Genomic DNA, 14,622 nt, shown 5'->3' with positions numbered 1-14,622 from the left:
CACCCAAGCACATGTTTAATGTTTACTGCCTGCCCTAAAATCTCTCTGCAGCAAAGTTTCAAAATAGACATCAAATAAACATCAAGTGCCACAGACTGTCTGAAGGAAATGAGGATTTACCAGCCACAGAAAGCATTACCTAAATCTCACAGATGAGAAAATGAAAATCCAGCCAAAACTGGCTGCATTTGCTTGCTGATATCAATTATTAATCTTCTGGTTTTCTAAACACAGGTATAGAAAAATGGGAATGATACACAATGCAAAATAATCATTAGCAAGACAACAACAATTTAAGCACTTACTAAAAAAGAAAATGCCATCTGTCCTAAGCAAGCCTGCCTCCTGTGAAAGTCTTAACACAATATCTTACACAACTCCTATTTCAAAGTTTGAAGACAGTTATGTCTTTATAATAGAACATGTGAGTAAACTAGCCCCTATCACTGGAGTTGTTCAGCCACTTACTCATCTTAGTTCTCTTTACTTTTCACACAAATTTTCTTGGCACATGGGCACAAGCCCTTTGATTAAAACCTTTAGATTTAACCTTAGAACATAACTAAGAGAAAAGCCTGATTTTCAGATGTGATTTTCAAGGTCATTTTATCTTTTGAATGAGAGAAAAAAAAATCCACAACAGAAACTCAATTGTATTTTTACTCCATTTCAGAATGCCTGAACTTCATTTCAGTGGCATCTTCTTCAAATATTTTCCTAGGCAAGAACACCATGCACTTGTACATAGGGCTAAAGAAAATACTACACTGTATGCAGCATGAAAGATAAGAGATTTAATCTTTTTTGTTTCCTCTGGTCCATCTTAATTCAACACAAACATGTGAAAGACACTTCCCTCTGTTGAGGCAATAAAGGGATCCATTGTGATCTTTATGATTTAAGAAATTCTCTAAAACAATAAAGTGTATTGTATATTGTGCATTATGAAATGTTAAAGCTGAAAGAGCCTATCCTAGTTTTCACATATAAGTAACATGTTCAAATACAAGAGACAATCTACTACAGATATTTTAAATTTAAAAAAAAACCCATTTCCTCAAGCATCGTATGCAAATTGCCTGAAATAAGATGACCAAGCCTTAACACCTAATAAAATTTTCACTTTCTAAAGTTAGAATTTGCTCTCATTTTCTAATCTGGCTACTGCAATTTTGCATGCAGCAGTGTGCTTCAGAATCACAGCATGAAACAGAGAGGGGTTTTATGAAATTAACCAACAGAAAGTGTTAAGAAATTCAAACCCACTCTTCAGGAAACTGATAAAGACAAAGAAAGCAAACAAACCCCCACCAGACAGTGACAGTTCATTTTATTTCAGATAAGCACCATCAAGCTTGTCCCAGATTTCTTAGTTATTTTTATATAAAACTGTATGTTATTCACTGACTGTCAAGAAAGCTGAAATATGTTATAGATATGTAAAACTTATCTAGTATCAATGGGAAAAATCTTGCCTAATCTCAGTATTTCTCAACCATTAAGCAATATAATTCCCTCAGCACAGATTACAAAAAAAAAAAATCCATTAAAATATTTTCAACTTACAGGATATGATCACTCCTGAGTGGTGCACTTGACTGATGATTTTTGACTGAGAAAATAGTTTCCAGAAGGAGATGATTCATGTAAACCCAAAATTTCATGGAATATAGCACAAGGGTTTTTTGAGAGGGGGGAAGAAACACATTCTCAAGAGATTAAGTGTTGTTTTCACTGCCTTTGAACTTATCATCTCCCTAGTTAAAGGATGTTTTCATTGTCTGCTGCTCACATCTTTATAAGGACCATCTGAGATGTCATTTTGCAGGCTATCTTCCCCTCCGTGACTCGGTGAGTTCTGTCTGACAGTTCAGCTCATAAATAGGGCAAACAAGAACAGAGCCATATGGGAATATAAGTACAACTAATTACTGACTTGTTTTAGTTTCAGCCAAACCTGGATTTCATCCTAGTATTTTCCTCACATAAGCCATCATGTCACATGTTACAGCAAAGTAAGGAACATTTATTTTCTAAACATTCAAAGGGCCTAATCATGACTTAGCTGTCCAATTCCCCAGTTTTTACTGCTGGCATTTACACCCACGTTTCCTACCAGGGAGCCCATTTGACTCAAGCTTGATAATTGGTGGCATGAAGAGGTGGGGGCAGAGCCAGTCTCAGCCCCAGCCTGTACACAGGATCCATTTTTTTGGAAACAGGCAGTGGTTCAGAAGACACTGCACTCACTCCATGTCAGCACAGTGCTGAGCATAGGTCAGAAATTGATCTCTGCTTAACTGAGAAAAGCCTTCCTTCAGGCACAATTGCTCAGGCAGCAGTTCCACACATAGATTTTGCAGCAGAGCAGGTATAAGTGACAGCACACTAACTCACCCTGGCGAGATGATGTGCTGGAAAACCACAACAGTGACCACCATGAGCAAAGCCCTCACTAATACAATTTAAAAAACTCTTTGTATGTTGCTTGCTGGTCAGTCTTGAAGATTCAAAACCTGCTTTTCTATTTATTTAGGGTGGTGGAGTTGGCTTGCTGTTTCTTTCCAGTTGGTTTTGGAGCTCTTTTTGAAAACAGCTCTTTCTTTTGCTTTCCTTGCAGGTGGTTGGTACAGAAGTTAAACAAAAGCCTTTCAGAACCTTCATACCCCATTTAAGGATCATTCAAAGAAAATCCAAAGACACAACTGCAAAGGATATGAAGGCAGTGCACTGAAAAAACCCAAAACTTCTGGGACAGCAGCAGACAAACTAAAGAGTAAGAGTACTAGAGAGAAAAACACAAATCAAAATTTTTAAATTTGCAAAAAGACATGACAAAATGAAGAGTCACATGGAGTAATTATTCTTTTACTACTTTGCTCCACTGTGAAGAGAATGTTTATATCTAAGTGAAGCTTGTGCTTGGTTTTGGTTGTTGAATTTTGGTTGCTTCTGCAGGACATTCATATGCTGACAAAATTTTAGAGCCTTACTTCTTCCAAGTTAAATAATGGTCTTATCATTCAAATGCATTTTAATTTGTTGTATTTTTAGGCTTTATATACTCACAACTCTCACAACCATTTCAAAGTTTCATTAATTGAGGCACAGAGCCTGTATTAGAGGAGTACAATGCTAGACAGCCTGGAAACACGTATTCCCCTAAATTTCAGAGTTGTGTTCTTTTATTCAAAATCTTTTCAGTGTCAGCACAAAGAAACAGCCCAGCTTTCTCAACTTCGATCATCTGGACAAGCTCATGATTTCACTCAGCACAATAGCATCCACATAAATAAAAAAAAATTCAAATCCCTTCAAACCAAGTACATTACAAAATCAAGGAAGATAATAGCATTTGTGTAGAAACAAACAACTGAACACAATACTTGGCTTTTTTTCCCTTGCTAGATTTGTTGAGAAGGTAGAAGCCAAAAATTATTTTCTTGTTGTTGTTGTTGGTTTTGTTTTAATTTAATGCCAATATCTAGAAAAAACATCTGGTTATTCTACACAATGTTAAAACTAAAATTGCCAGAGAACAGAACATCTTTCATAAAGAGTACTGAATGTACCTCTCAACTTTCTCAGGTTTTATTTTCAAAGTTATTTGGGCTGTTTGTTGCTTTCTTTAATCTCTTTCCATAGAGAGGAAATTCTAGTACACTAATTAGTCTTGGATCTAAATCACCTACTCTTACCATCCACTCACTGACACCAAAGCCTCATTTTTTTTGAGGGACATAATTACTTTTAATTTACCTAGATTGTAGAGAATCACTTAAATATCTAGGCTTTGAGAAACACTGAGATCTGAAAGGTGTTTTGAAGTATATTTTCTCGGTGGTATATTGTAATACATATGCCATGGCACAAGAAGAACAAAAAATGAAAAAAAAAAACCCAAACCAACCAGAATTCTCCATCCTGGATTTTCCTACAGGATGCAGCCATCATCAGGATCAGTTCTAGTTTTGAAACAGCAGTTGAATTCATCTGGATCATCCTGTAAGATTTTTGTGTAACTCAATGCTTACACTATTTTGTTATAAATTGTGACAAATAACTGATGACTTAATCTCAATTAGATTGCAAAGTAAAGCTCAAAATTCCATATGCATGAAAAAGAAAATCACATACAGGAATATATTTCCTTTTCATTCTGTCAACATAGATTACAGATTGCAGCTGCTAAAACATGGAAATTGCAGCACAATTTTCAGGATTAGTATCAGATCAAAAATAAAGGAGGGAAGATATCTAGAGATCACAGTTATTTTAGCTATTTTTTAAAAAACATTCTGGGGTTTACTATATTAAACAGCTTTTATTAATATTTATTATTTTTCCTCTTTTTCCCTTACATTTAACTCTCCATCAAAATGAATTAAAAAAAAAGAACATTAATAATTTTATTGTAGGTTCCTTTGAATGTCTGAGAACAAGTAGTTTAATTTAAGAGACCCATTCCCCAGCTGGTATGCATCATTAAAATACTACTGATTGCACTGGAGCAATGCCATTTAACATCTAACAAGTCCTTGAACTAGGAAAATTCATAACAAATGAGAAAGCTACCAGATTAACAAGCAGAGTAGGTCAGTGAAATATTGAAGAAAATCTGTACAAATGGTCATGCTATATTTATTTGCAATTTGGCAAAAAGTCCTGAGAACTTAGAAATATCTGACAGCCTGTGCTGAGGTACAAGTTGCCCTTACAAGTAGAAGCACTATATTTTATAAGTTCTGCAGTGTTACAAGAGTAGCAAAAGCTTTTTTTCCTGGTAAGCTGTTGCTCCAATGCAGCATCTGCTGCAAACACACAAAAAAATCAGATGAATATGGAACAGCAGGAAGGCAGCCCATTACCCACAAAAAGTATAAAACAAGAAAATTCAGTAGCTACTGTGTCCAGCAGTGTCTACACACCACATGAATCCTTCTGAAGATTAATCCCTCTTGACACAACTCATAAATAAAATAATTCTCCTATCGGTTTTGCTTGAGGCGGTGGCAAAATACAGATTCAATTTATGGCAATAATCCTTTCATCTTACAGCCTAACACTGTGTGTCCAGATGTAAATACAAAAGCAAAAATGCTTAAGGAGTTTAAGTCTGTTTACCTGCAGGACTTGTAGTTAAGGGGGTTTCACATTTGCCCAATACTGGGTTTTTTTGTAATAGCTTCACATTTTTAAGAATTTGATTCTAAAATGACAAGCTAATAAATCAGGAAACAGATAATTTTTATTTATGTGCCTACATAGAAATGCTAGCAAATAGGAGGGAGCAGAGAATAAATTAAACTTGGGTGTGATCCTAGAATAGCACTTCACTTGAAATAGCAATAGAACAAGGGAAAGGCTTCACTGTCCTTGGCTGCCAGCTCTCTGGGGCTGGCAGGGTATGACAGTGGTCTCAGCACACACTGACAGTCAGGATGACTGTTCCACTCAATGGCCAAACTTCTTTCAGCTTTGTCAGGCTAACCTTTCATCTCTTACCATACCTGGATACCTCTGATGTCATATATGATACCCATGTGATATGATTAATTATAAACCACAGTTTAATGTGATTCAACAAAATGTCTAAGTGAAAAAGGTTTTATGAAAGGTTCTTCCATGAAATGTTCTCTCCCTTTATTCATTAGTTTACATCACTGCAAACATTTTACGTGACTGAGGCTTGTTCCAAATGTGACAGGAAATTTGATTTGCTGTACCGTGCTATACTTGTCATCACTTAATTAATTAATTCTAATGGAAAGGGGGAAAAAACCCCTCTAAATATATCCTTCTTATACCACCTTAGTTAGAAATAGTTCCAGGAATGCATGCATTAAACACTTCAAGTATTACCTCTTCAGGGATTTTGCTTCTTGATTCATGCCCATGTGCTCCCTCTTTTGACAAACATCACCAACCAATCTTAGTTGTACTGATTAAACAGCAAGCACATAAACAATTAAATTGTGGCTCTACGGGTGGATACATGAACATAAATCTGCAATTTGCACAGATCTTGCTTTATGCTGTTAAGTTACTAAAGAAATTAAGATGTCACAGGCCTGGAGTTGTCTTCTACAGCCTTTCCCTAAAGCATAAAACACAGAGACTAAAGGCCAGTTCTCAGGACAGAAAAGGGTCAGAGGTATACACAAGTGAGTGGGCAGGAGAAGGCATTTTTCCTCTCTTATTGATCAACGACCTGGAGAAGGGAGAGTTTCCCAGTCTGTGGATATCACCATACTCTTTCATGCAGCTAAATGCCATGCCCTGCCAAGCAGCTCAAATCACCCAACTCTGTGAACAGGGGAAATCACAGCACAAAAGCTTCCTTGTAAATAAGGGGAATAGAAGACACTGCAGGGAAGGGAGTGGGAAGCATGGATGGGGTGGAGGCAGAGACAATCTAAACCATGCCATGATGACACTGAAATTGGGACTGGCAGTTACAGCTTAAGGAAAAGGACACTGGAATCATCACTGGCTTTTCTCTGAAATCAGTGACTCAGACAGTGACAGCCAAAAAAATGAACAGATCATCAGATGTCATTCAGAAAGGGTAAGAAAAACAAGTTCTTCATTTTGTGACTGTAAAAATCTTGCTATATCCACATCCTGAGTGTATTTCTGGTCATCTTGGAGAAGAAGAACTAAGAAAAGGAAGCAATAACCTTAGAAGAGGCCCATGAAAGGCAGCTGAAAGTACCAAGTGGATGCAATAATTGCCTTATAAGGACCGACCTAAACAGGCTGGGAAAATTTAGGGGCAAAAGGGAAGACTGGAAGGGTACAAATATAATCAAGGTTTGGAGAAACCTTCGACAAATTTATGATGTGCAACCCAGAAACAGAGATAGGATAGAGTTGTAGTAGCTAAGATGCCAAAACAACAGCTCTGAATGCTGAGGAAGGAGGGAGGGCATTCTGTCATAGGAAAAAAGAAAAAAATAAAAGGTTGCGGAATTCCAAACAATTTAATTGATTGTGAATTAACAACAGTTCCTTTTGCTTTGCTGCTCCTCAGTTCTTAATCTACTACTTTGGTATGAGTTCCTCCATACCACGAAGGTGTGGCACCTTCTGTGCTTTCTCTGAAGTCTTGTTCAGAGAAGTTTTCATTGCTGCCCTGCTCAGACACCCCCTCTAGACCTTGCATCTCTCCTGTTTTTCCTCCTTTCTTTGACATCTCTTGTTCTCTACTCCTCCTGCCCAGTTGTGCTTCTTGTTTCTCCTTTCCCCTGCTCAGGAGTCCCTCCTGCCCTGGCATTCTCTCTTGCATCTCATGTTTCTTTTGCCAAGGGGAAAGTGTCTGGCACAGACAGCCCTGACCCACACACAGAGAGGTCTCCCTGCAGTGTCCCTGCTACCAAACTCCTGTCCAAGGCACAGAGAGCAGGAATTTTCCCATCTGTGGTCATTCTCACTGCACACTGCTGTGTCCTGTGAGAATCCAGTCCACTCACTCTCCTCGACACTGTTGGAGGCACCCATGGGCTTTACACAGTCATTTTTTGGGTTTGACTATGCTGTCAGCCATGGAATATTTCGAGGCTCCTTTAAATCAAAACCATGGCCTGAGGCAAATATGAGCATATGTATTTGTTCAGAGCTTTGATGACATTCGATTTCACATATGAAGTTTCTGCAAAATCCATTTATCTACACTTGCCTTACCTAAGTGTGAATGCTGACCCCACAAGAATTTTAAATGGCTGGGGAAATTAGCATTTTAAAAATCCAAAAGAAATGGTTATCCCTTACAACAGAATTGTAATATTCTTTCTTACCAAGTTTTGAACATCTCAGTTACTCTTCTCCAGAAGGATTTGTCAGTTGCCAGCCTTGAAATAGCATTTGAATTTCCACCAGCACACAACCTCAATTTGAACTCAAATTAAATAAAAATACATTTGTAAAGTAGCGTAGCTAAAACCATCTTATTTTCTACCTTTTAACATAGTTTAACAAAATAACTTGCTTCAATGTCTATTTTAAAGATTTACCAAAGCACTCATGATAGAAGTTCCCATAGCTATAAATTTCCTTAAGATATATTTCAATAATTTTCTCATCTAAAAGAAAACTTGCAGCTGTTGTGTTTTGAAAAAATTTGGCAGGGATGTATTTGTATGTTGCGAATGATGTCACCATCTTGTGACAAGCTACAGAATGCTTTTGGCTGGGTCAGATTTTGTCTAGGCCACAATTATCTACATTTATTTTAAACTCTTAATTGAAATATGTCTTCGAAATGAACGTGCATGCAGACATACAGCAATGAAAAGTAATCCCTTTTGCTTGCTGCATTTGAGTAATAGTTCATGATACCAAACAATACCATATGCTTCTTCTCAATAGAAGCATTTAATTAACACATGGGATCAGACAGATTTACATGGAAGCTGGGTTTTCATCTTCACCTCCTGAGAAATATTTTCCCAGCACACATTGTGTCTCAAATAATTGTTTTCTGCAAGGAGAATTGTGCTCTGAACAGGGCTGATCCGCTGTATCAGTTTTAACAGTCAGCAAAGACATTTGCATAAGGTCTCAAATAGGACAGGAAAAATCACCATAAAAGCAGAGGCTGTGTGAGAAGCTCAGGGGAAAAAAGACCATGCAGCTGTCAGGCATCCCTCCAAAAGGGCTGGGCATAAGAAAGGAGAAGTGAAGCACAGAGAAGGGGAGGCTGAAGATTGACCAGGCTGCCACCTCTGCAGAATTGAATTTTGCCATCTCCAGGCCTGAGGACTAAATAAGTTAATTCAATTTGTTTAATGAGCTGGAAAGCTTCTAACAAACCCTGCTTTTAAATGTCTGGTCAGGAATACAGAAATCTCTCCAAAGCATTAAATCTGCTATTTGCAGAGAAGAGGAAATGTTCCCTTGGGATAACAATTAAGGGTGGCAAGGGACAGAAAAGGACAGAGTACTGCAGGAACCTTAGCAAGGCCAAGTGTTTTTCATGGGAGTACCCAGGGTTTCAGAAATGTTAATTACCTTTCCCGTCTCCAGACACACTCTGCCCTATTTGGGAGCGATCCAGGTAGGAGGCCGGAAAACAAGTTTCCACTTACAAGGGTGTTTACGGATTTTTTTCCCAAAGTTTTGATTTATTTTCTTGGAGAAGTAGATGAGAATTCTGCCCTCAGACTATTTTCCCCTTAAAAGGTAATCATGAAGGAAAAACGTAAATCAATCTGATGTTGTTATATACAAGGAATCCCTCGGTATTTTTCTCAAAGTTTGTTTCTGCCCAAAAAATTCTAATATTTTTTAATTTAAAAGACATTTATAGTGGTTTTAAAACTCACTGAAGGTATATACTAATCTTAGACTTTGAATAGAAGCCTTGCTTCACTTCTATTCCAACTATTGTATGAATCTTGACAAGTACCATTTTTGAAAGCATGTAGAGTTAATATTATACAGAATTGTAATAAAAAGTTCTGTATCTTTTTTTTTTCTTTCCTGAAGTGAGGGACATTTTAACATTATATTTGACTCTCAGGAATTTTGACATATCACCATTCCAAACAGAATATTTGATTTCCATCTACTAGATTATGTTCCTCTCTGCACATTATCTGTTGTCTTCTAAAACAACAAATATTCTTGAAGAATTTATTTTAAAATATACTTGACTATCCAAGTTCCAGTTTTATTTGTACTCTTTCAACTTGGACTCTTTCAACTTGGCACAGCAATAGGGAAAAAAGCAGACTCCACTATATAATTCGGAATTAATTATCCATAGAAAAGAAAAGTGATAATACAGAACATATTTCATATTCCAACAAATACTCAACGTCCTTGAAACTTTTTGCTAATAGAGTTAAAGCTATTGGTATGGGTTTGAGCAGTGCAGACGGACTAAAACAAAGGTGAAATACCTCTTTTCCCACCCCCAAAGAAACAAAACAAGTTCTGTGCTGTAAACTAGCAGGGCACTTCTGGCAACCAAATTCCATATTCTCAAATGCTTTGGGTTTCTCCAGTGAAGAAGCCTCTCAAAGAAAAGAGAAAAAAAAAAAAAGAAGAAAAAAGTAACCAACTTTCTCCTTTCTTTTACTTTTGATTTTAAAAACATGCTATTTCTGGTAATATCACACTTGATGAGATGGAGAACAAAAAAAAAAAAAAAAAACAAGTCCCATGGTTCTTAATAAAGAACTCCAAATGCAGCATTTCTAGGAAGTCATGATTATGGAAAACTCAGCCTAGCTAAATATTTACAGCTGATCAATAAGACAGAACATCATTTCTTTGTACATTACAAATCAGTTCTGTGGTTCTGCAAATGTCCAAACCATTCAAAGCTGCCTGCTCTTCCTTTTCAACATTACTAAGCCTCATCTCCCAAAACACTAACAGAGTAGCTCTTCAGTCTTGGAGGCAGCATATATGATCTTTTCCATAAAGCAATTCTCACTTTCTGTGACATGACTTTCCTGGTAACACAGTACACCCAGGAGCTGGAAGCCAGCAGGAGTTACAAGAAGACACTGCCCAGGGCTTTTCAGCAAACAGAAACTGAGCCACCTTGGTAAAATGGTCTCCTGGTTGCTGATACAGCCCAAACTCCAAGGGGAATAACAACAACAACAGGGCATAAATAATGCTGCATGAGTAGACCTTCTATCAGACATTTAACTGTGAAAATGAGCAACTGATCCTCTCTGCTGAAAAGACAAGTTGAAAATGCTCTATTTTTATTCAACTCTGCCTGGTATGATAACAGCCCTGATAGAACCCACTGAAATGATACCAGCCCTTTTTTTCTGGCCAGATGCAAGAGAAACCATTCTGCTTGCAGGCACAAAAGGAGGCTGCCAACTGTTTACCTCTGTTGGTGCTCTGATGTACCTGAATTACAAGAGAATTATTAACTGCTGTGCTAAGAGATAGGGAAGGAAAAAACTGCTTTAGAATTCTATTGGAAGACATTTTAGCTGTGAATGCTAAATGCTAATACTAATGCTATTACCATTAGTAACCACGATCAAGATTTTGCACAGAAAAATGTATTTCTTTATCAATTAGCTAAACAATGGCAATTGATGCTGTTCATGCCATTCCATTTCAAGATTTCAGACATAGAGATTTGATAAAGAAAATATAAAACCCTGCCCTACATCCTAACTTTATTTGCTACACTGCAATTTTTTCAAGCTTAATTCCACTCTATTTTCCTGTAACATATAGACTAAAATTACTCCTCATTTCAGCAGTTTCTAACTTCTGTCTCATTGTGCCTGCTGCAAGAACTATAAGTAATCAAAGCTCAGGCCTCTCCATCACCTTCAATTTTTCCTCAAATTGCCCCATGAGGGGGACTTATTTGATCCAGCAGTGTTGCTGGGAAGTATGGAATGTATGTAACTTTACTATTCAGTCAGCATTAGGAACCGGTTGTTGAAAATTGCTACAGCAAGATATTCTTAAAAATAAAACCTTTTTCTAGAAAACAGAGCTTTAGAAAATGAATACAAAATTCTAAAAACCCAGAATATCTAGTTTTTTCAAAGTGAAAATACCATGAAGAAAAATGATTTAAAGCTTTTGCCTTTTGCATCTTCTTATTCGTTTGTCTTTTCATTTTGCTTGATGCCAAGAAGCACTTTGAGACTTCACAGTTAAAAACATTATTAGCTTTCAGTGCATTCCACCTTTTTTTTTTCCTTTTGGATTGATTCATTTTTCTGATGCCATGGGAAACCCAGAACTGTAGTACCAGGAATTTGTCCTTATTTCTTATTGTAATACAGAGAGAACAATGGCTAAATTTCTCAAACACTTAAACCACTTCAGAGTGTTCTGATCCCTTATTAAATGCAGTGATTAATCCCCCAGATATTACGGCATAAGCAAATATTTTTAACTTCCAGCCCCTTGTGGGACATCTGACATTGACTTGGGGAAGGAAAGGGCACAGGCAGGGCAACTCCAATCACCAGGAAATCTTTGAAGGAAATCAATTCTCTATTGCATAAACACAGAAAAGCTGCTTTCTGATAAAACAGCTTGGAAACTTGAATTTTCTTCTCTCTTTCCATGGCAGAAGCAAAGGCTAGATTAAAACCCAGGTGTGATAGTGCAGCCTGCTAGAGCTGCAGAGCTGTGACAGAAAAGCACACTGCTCCTAAGAGCATCCCTGACCTGCACTGGGCTTGAATGCAGGGTTGCATTTAAAACACAGCAGAGATCTACTCATCTGTCTGCTGTCCAACACACACTGCTGTGACTCTTTGAAAACACAGAATAATAACTAAAATAATAAGGCATTATTTTGAGGAAGATATTTGAAAAAGCCAGCTGTATGCTGTGAAAGTTGAAAATTTAGAGACCTTAGTCACTTATTGATGGTCATCTCTTCTGAAATGTGGGGAAAAAATAAAAACAAACCCTAGAAATCACTTTTCCTCCCACATCTTTCACCTGGTTTTCTTTAAACTTGAATCAATTTCCAAATATTAAAAAAACCCAAACAATATGTCATTATTACAAATCTGTTATGTATCAGAACAATTACTGTCACATCTGCTAACATTTAGTTTTCCCCAGCTCTTCATCCTGTCCCCCTAGATTATGGTTTCTTTGATATGAGACTAATTGGTTATGATGGGTTTTCTCTTTGCAGGTGTTCCTATGATGCCCAGCACCTTGATCCAATTTTCTTAGAGCAGGCAGCCTTTTGGTCATGAGCAAAGTTCTGCTCATGATGATTACATGTGCAATGCACTAAATTGCTCCAGACAGCTTTGCTTGGAAATGCATGAAAAATAAGGTCTCACATGGGAGAAATGCTAAGAAAAACAATCTCAACTTTTCACTAAAGTGACAGACGTTAAATCCACAATGAGAATCAACAAATTTCTTAAAATAATGAAAATCACTAACCACTTAATCTCTCTATGTAGTTAATTTCCTCCATGTTCCCTATATCTCTAAATACATACCAGACTCTTCTGGCTTAAAAAAATCCCCAAACCAACCAAAATGCCTCACAAAAATACTCAAATTGAAAAATCAGTAAGAATTCACTGATTTCCCCTAGAATTTTAGCCCAAATATACAATGATTCAGGTAGGCATTAAAGAATCACCAGCTATTTCAATATAACTATATATTTTGACACATAAGGAAAACTTTTGGTAGGTTTTGTTACTGATTTCCATGGGAACAAAATACCCTGAAATAGGTATTATGATTGTTAATTAGACTCATTGAGGGGAAGAACTTGTTCCATACTCACAAAAGAAGCAAGAACAATTATTAGCTAAGCCTAAGCTGGAAATCTGTAAGATAAGTCCAAATATCATGTAAGAATAATTAGGTTAAGCCAAATATAATTTATTCCAAAACAATCTCTTATGTTTGTGATGCCCAATGCTTCCAGTCTGAGCAAATAACATGAACTTATTTGGATCTTATTTTGAAATAAGGCAATGCTATAAGCATTTGTATGTTTTTCTCTCATGCAAAATTATTTTTAAATAGTATGGTTTTGTTATCAGGCTGAAGGTCATCATAAGAAGCCACAAATATATTAATAATGAAAAAAGAGAGTTGTTTACAGGTCTTGTCCTACAGTGAACTACAAAATCTTGTTAGGAAATACATCTTTATAAAGCTAATGCATAATTGATAGCCATATGAGGATCTTTTACTGTTTCTGATCTAAGTCCTAACAAATGTTAGTTGTTAGTCTAGAATCCATCCAGGTTAAACACAAGATTACCTATGTGAATGTAAATAGGGCAAGGGAACTGGCTTGAAAGAAATGTCTCTAATTTCCCTCAGTTTTTCACCCTGCAATCATCCTCTTTTAAATGTCAGATACCGACAAATTTTACAAAATATTTATCATACAAACAGTGAACATCAGGAGGTTTTGTTAGGTTCTTTATGCTTTTGTTATATTTTTGTTAATTGGATTCAATAAACACAATTAAATTTTCATGGTTTTCCTATGGAAGCTGTCTATTTGAATTCCATTATCCATGATTTTTAAACTTATTTGAGAGCAGTGCAGCTCTTTGTATCTAACAAGTTCAGTCACCATTGTAGCACCAGAGTGGCTTTCTGAAATTCATTGCAGTTTATCCTCACAGCAGCCCAGCAAGGTCAGGATATACCATCCCTATTTTTAAAGTGGCAAACTGACATCCTGAGTAAACTGAATTTTTGGGAGGACTAGAATGCAGCATAACTGCTCTGACATTGTGCTGCCCAACTAGCAAAAGCAAACCTTTCTCATTCTGGGTTGCCTTCCACCCCCTGCCCTCCTCCAAGGTGCTCCTTACACATGTCAGCCTTGATCACAAGGTGCTGACCACGTGCTTATTCTGCCATGTGCACCAAGATCTGTCACTATACTAAACCATGCTTCTCATCCTTAAGAGGTTTTTTATTAGTTTTAAGAGTTATTTTACGACCTACAACAGGTATTGCTTAGCTCTGGTCATCTGTGCCTTTATTAAGCAAAGGCATAAAAAGCCTAATTATTGTTTTTGTTTTCTCTACCCTTGTTCCTCTCTAGTTTGGGATTTTTTGAGTGAGAACTGTGATGCACTATGAGAAAGGCTCAAACTTCCAGTAATTCTAAAAGCA

Source organism: Agelaius phoeniceus, chromosome 7, assembly GCF_051311805.1.
Source record: "Agelaius phoeniceus isolate bAgePho1 chromosome 7, bAgePho1.hap1, whole genome shotgun sequence".
NCBI lineage: Eukaryota > Metazoa > Chordata > Aves > Passeriformes > Icteridae > Agelaius > Agelaius phoeniceus.
The sequence above is the reverse complement of the archived record's forward strand: the minus strand, read 5'-3'. Positions refer to the sequence as shown.